We start from the raw sequence: 5438 nt of genomic DNA, 5'->3' as shown, positions 1-5438 counted from the left end.
GTACGCGGTAGGTTGCCCTGCGTTCACTCGTGAGCTGCGGCAAGTCCAGTGGCCCAGCACGAAGAACTTCAAGCCTGACGTACCGGAGAAGTACGACGGCAAGACGCATCCGTCGGAATTCCTCAGCATCTACACCATTGTGGTGCAGGCTGCCGGGGGACGGGACGACAAGATCCTTGCCAACTACTTCCCGCTGGTGCTCAAGCCCAACGTCAGATCCTGGCTCATGCACTTGCCGGACAACTCCATATCCTCTTGGGCTGATTTGTGCCATCAGTTTGTCGGCGCCTTCACAGGAGGACACAAGCCTCATGGCCAGGAGAGTGATCTTCATCTGCTCGCCCAGAAGGAAGGAGAGCCTCTGCGCAAGTACATTCCGAGATTCAGCAAGGTGCAGCACAACATCCCAGACGTCCACCCTGCCGCGGTGATCAGCGCGTTCCATCAGAACGTGTGGAACCGCAGGATGCGGGAGGAAATGGCAATGTGCAAGATCAGGGACGTCAGTGAGTTATATGCACTGGCCGACAAGTGTGCACGTGCTGAGGAAGGGAGGAGACTCCCCGGAGAGAATGTAGGAGCGGGAGGATCTGACAGTGAAGATGCTGCCCCGGCAAGGAAAAACCGGCGGCGGAACAACAGGAAGAGGAAAGGCAAAAGAGGTGCTAGTTGTTGAGCAGTCCGGTAGCGGTGGTGGCGCCAAGAAAGCCAAAGCTGGTGACTCCGGCAAGGAGGTTGCCGCGGAGGCGGCGGTCGCCGACAAGTAGGATGGCACCAACAAGCAGTATTGCAAGATCCACCGCACCAAGGGCCATGATCTCCAGAGCTGCAAGAAAGTCGAGCAGCTTGTTGAGCAACAGAAAGCTGAATACGAGCGGCGCGACAAGGAGAAGGCCCAGGAAAATGCTAGGGGAACCGGCAAGAAATGCCCCGGCCGAGGAGGACGCCGCGACAAGGCCAAGCAGCGGCAAGGAGACAGACCTCCTCGCGGCCGCGACAAGGATGAAGATGACGACGACGATGAAGACATGGATGAGGAGGAGACTGATGAGCAGGAGTTCCAAAAAGCCACAGAGGTCCTATGCGTTGACGGTGGTGCTTCTCTGCATACCTCGCACCGTCAGCTCAAGCAGTGGGTGCGGGAAGTTAATGCAGCAGAACCACCCGTCGAGTCACGCAAACCTCTGAGATGCTCCAGCATGCCTATCATCTTTGATATTGAGGACCACCCTGATCGCATAACTGCGGTCGGGTGCTTGCCGATGTTGGTTTCACCAACAATCCGCAACCTCAAGGTCACTAAGATGCTAGTTGACGGCGGGGCCGGCTTGAACCTGATCTCCTCCGCGGTGCTCCAGAAACTCCAGATCCCTGACAGCGAGCTCGAAGAGGCCGGTACATTTCAAGGAATCAACCCGGGAAAGAGCAAACCGAAGGGAAAGATCACTTTGCCGGTAACATTTGGCAGCGAGCTGAACTTCAGGACTGAGAGGGTCACGTTTGATGTTGCTGACTTTCCATTACCTTACAATGGAATCCTTGGCCGTCCGGCACTCGCCAAGTTCATGGCAGCCTCTCACTATGCGTACAACATACTGAAAATGCCAGGCCCGATAAGTGTCATCTCTGTCCCTAGCGACAAGAAGGATGCTCTTATCTGTGCCGACAAGATCTACCGGGAAGCAGCAGCCGCAGCAGAACGCAAGACACTTGCCGCTGAAGCTCCCGGGAGGAAGAAGAAGAACAGGTCCGGCAAGAGCTCTGATGCCCACTCTGGCAAGCGCACCTCTTCGGAGTGCTGCGCTACCGTCGAGGACGCACCATCGAGTTCCACCGGCAAGTGTAAGAAGGCAATGGCAGCTCCACCTGAGACCAAGAAGGTGTCCACCAAGGAGGATGGCACTGGTGGTACCTTTACCATCAGCGCCACTCTTGACCCCAAATAGGAAAGCGCGCTCGTTGCTTTCGTGCGGGCGAATGTCAACGTGTTTGCGTGGCGACCGTCTGATATCCCCGGTATTCCCACGAAAGTAATTGAGCACCACCTTGCCGTTTGTCCTCATGCGTGGCCCGTCAAGCAGAAAGTCAGGAAACAGGCAGTGGAGCGCCAAGAATTTATCGCAGAAGAAATCAACAAGTTGGAAACAGCAGGCCTTGTCAGAGGAGTGCTCCATCCCACGTGGTTGGCCAATCCTGTTGTAGTGCGCAAGGCTAACGGGAAACGGAGGCTTTGTATTGACTTCACTGATGTTAATAAAGCTTGTCCCAAAGACCCATTTCCCTTGCCGCGCATTGACCAGATTGTTGACTCCACAGGCGGATGTGATTTGCTTTCATTTCTTGATGCATACTCAGGATACCATCAGATCTTCATGGCAGAAGAGGATGAAGAGAAAACCGCATTTATCACCCCGTGTGGCACGTACTGCTTCGGACGGATGCCTTTCGGTCTGAAGAATGCTGGTTCAACATTCGCAAGGGTAGTCCACCACGCTTTTGAGCCACAGATGCACAGAAATGTGGAAGCCTACATGGATGACATAGTGGTCAAAAGCAAGAACAGGGCGACCCTGATTCAAGATTTAGACGAGACATTTGCAAATCTGCGCAAGATCAACCTCAAGCTTAACCCCGAGAAGTGCGTGTTTGGAGTCCCTTCCGGCAAGCTTCTCGGGTTCTTCGTGTCTCAGCGGGGAACTGAAGCCAATCCCGACAAGATTAAAGCCATTGAGCAGACAAGATCGCCATCGTGGCGAACGGTGGCGCCCCTAACGGTCCTTTTTTGCACTGTTTGGGCGACTCGGACGGGCATTTAACGCCCTTGTCCCCTGCCGTCAGGGTTAGGTAGGGTGCATTGTACAAGTAACTGTACCAACCACCTCACTTTTTACATTTGTACCCTTCTCTGCGTTGCCACCTGTCGGTGACCCCTTTAGCGTATAAAAGGAGGCCCATGCGCAACGTAGAGGGGGTTCGAAGGTTCGGTAGGTTCGACTAGCTCGGAACCCAGAAAAACACGATGCTCTCTCTCTGGAGCAAGAACACAAGATAATCAAACAAGCAGCAGTAGGAGTGTTATCTCTCCGGAGAGCTCCGAAGCTGGGTAAACTGCTCGTGTGCTTCGCCTCGATCTACTCTTCGTGCGATCTCCGCCCCCCGCCGAACCGAAAGGGGCCCGGTCCGCCGGCCCCATAGGTGTTCGTGGATCAGTTTCCCCGACAAATACTGATACCTAATATTCATGAGTATGGAGTACTCCAGCAATACTTATTTTTGAGATCATGTATATGCAAGATTCATCAATGCATAAGATTTGATTGTGCAAGCCTCTGTATATACTACAACAATATAACACACAAAAAATAATGTAAAAAATGTAAGATATACTTACATAAGTGTGGATGATGCAAAATAGCCAACAAGATTGATATGGGTACTATTTTAGAATGGAGACATAAATGCAGTGCCGATACCTAAAGATTTTATTTTGGCTCAATATGTTATCTTCAACATTAAATACCATAATGATGAAATATATAATTTTTTGCAAAATAAAATATTTGGTATTTATGTAAAACTAGCAAGATATGCTGATACTAATTAGGGGAGGTACATAAATACATGAAATCAACCAACCGATATCTAAGATTTTATCATGTGTCTATATAAACACCTGTAAAGGAGCTTTGAAGTGAAAAACACACATTTTTCCTCATGGCAGTCATCAAGAGAAACACAAGGATGGTCATGTACAACATAGGTGTTGCTTTATTGGTCATTGTGTTCATGTTCTCAACATTGTCGTCCTGCCAAGCAAGTAAGCAACATTATTTATATCTTACATGCAGTTTCCATATGTTGAAATTAATTAATCTGTCAGTAAAGATTTTAGTTTTATGAACTTTATTACTAAAAATTTCTTATGTGATGTATTGCATTGTAGTTAAATGATGCTTATGCAGAGATTTAGAGGGTTGCACTCATGAGTCCTTCCAGAGTGACTGCTTAGAAAGAAGCTTTCGCCCCACCTTATCAATTGGAATGCGAAACCAACCACCATCATCTTCAGTGCTGCTGTAGACAGTTCGGTTCCATGTTAAAATGAGAGCCACAAAGTTTCTCAGCTTATGCAATGCAATGTTTTGTACTGATGCCAATAATTGAATAAACTTATATTTTCTGATAAACATAGGTATTAGAGGCATCAATCTCATTGGATTGCCATGGAACATTTTTATGAAGGAAGGATGACCACATAGGATGTGTTTGTTACACCCATACTGAAGGAAATATGCCCTAGAGGCAATAATAAAGTTGTTATTTATATATCCTTATATCATGATAAATGTTTATTATTCATGATAGAATTGTATTAACTAGAAACTTAGTACATGTGTGAATACATAGACAACACAGAGTGTTCCTAGTATGCCTCTACTTGACTAGCTCGTTGATCAAAGATGGTTATGTTTCCTGACCATAGACATGTGTTGTCATTTGATGAACGGGATCACACCATTAGAGAATGATGTGTTGGACAAGACCCATCCGTTAGCTTAGCATAATGATTGTTAAGTTTTATTGATATTGCTTTCTTCATGACTTATACATATTCCTCTGACTATGAGATTATGCAACTCCCAAATACAGGAGGAACACCTTGTGTGCTATCAAACGTCATAACAAAACTGGGTGACTATAAAGATGCTCTACAGGTGTCTCCGAAGGTATTTGTTGGGTTGGCATAGATCAAGATTAGGATTTGTCACTCCGAGTATCAGAGAGGTATCTCTGGGCCCTCTCGGTAATGCACATCACTATAAGCCTAGCAAGCAATGTGACTAATGAGTTAGTTACGGGATGATGCATTACGGAACGAGTAAAGAGACTTTCCGGTAACGAGATTGAACTAGGTATGAGGATACCGATGATCGAATCTCGGGCAAGTAACATACCGATGAAAAAGGGAATGACGTATGTTCTTATGCGGTTTGCCCAACAAAGATCTTCGTAGAATATGTAGGAGCCAATATGAGCATGCAGGTTCCGTTATTGGTTATTGACCGAAGATGTGTCTCGGTCATGTGTCTACATAGTTGTCGAACCCGTAGGGTCCACATGCTTAACGTTCGATGACGATTTGTATTATGAGTTATGTGTTTTGGTGACCGAAGTTTTCTCAGAGTCCCGGATGAGATCACGGACATGACGAGGAGTCTCAAAATGGTCGAGAGGTAAAGATTCATATATTGGAAGGTTATATACGGACATCGGAATGGTTTCGAAGAAGATCAGGGATTTTTTGGAGTACTGGGAGGTTACCGGAACCACCCGGGAAAGTTAATGGGTCTCATGGGCCATGGTGGAGAAGAGGAGACAGGCCACGGGAGGTGGCGCGAGCCTCCCCCTTTCCAAAATCGAATTGGACAAGGGGTGGG

General features: G+C 47.8%; 1 long non-coding RNA gene across 1 annotated transcript; it reads left to right on the top strand.

Moving 5' to 3' along the window:
• The first annotated feature begins 3705 nt into the window (after window positions 1-3705).
• On the top strand, window positions 3706-4326 carry LOC119322765. Its single transcript, XR_005155841.1, has 2 exons — window positions 3706-3817; window positions 3944-4326. It is a non-coding gene; the product is annotated as an uncharacterized LOC119322765 (long non-coding RNA).
• The last annotated feature ends 1112 nt before the right edge of the window (window positions 4327-5438 follow it).

This window comes from Triticum dicoccoides, chromosome 6B (genome assembly GCF_002162155.2).
Source record: "Triticum dicoccoides isolate Atlit2015 ecotype Zavitan chromosome 6B, WEW_v2.0, whole genome shotgun sequence".
Classification (NCBI taxonomy): domain Eukaryota; kingdom Viridiplantae; phylum Streptophyta; class Magnoliopsida; order Poales; family Poaceae; genus Triticum; species Triticum dicoccoides.
Note: the sequence above shows the minus strand (reverse complement) of the source record. Positions and strands in the feature narration are given on the sequence as shown.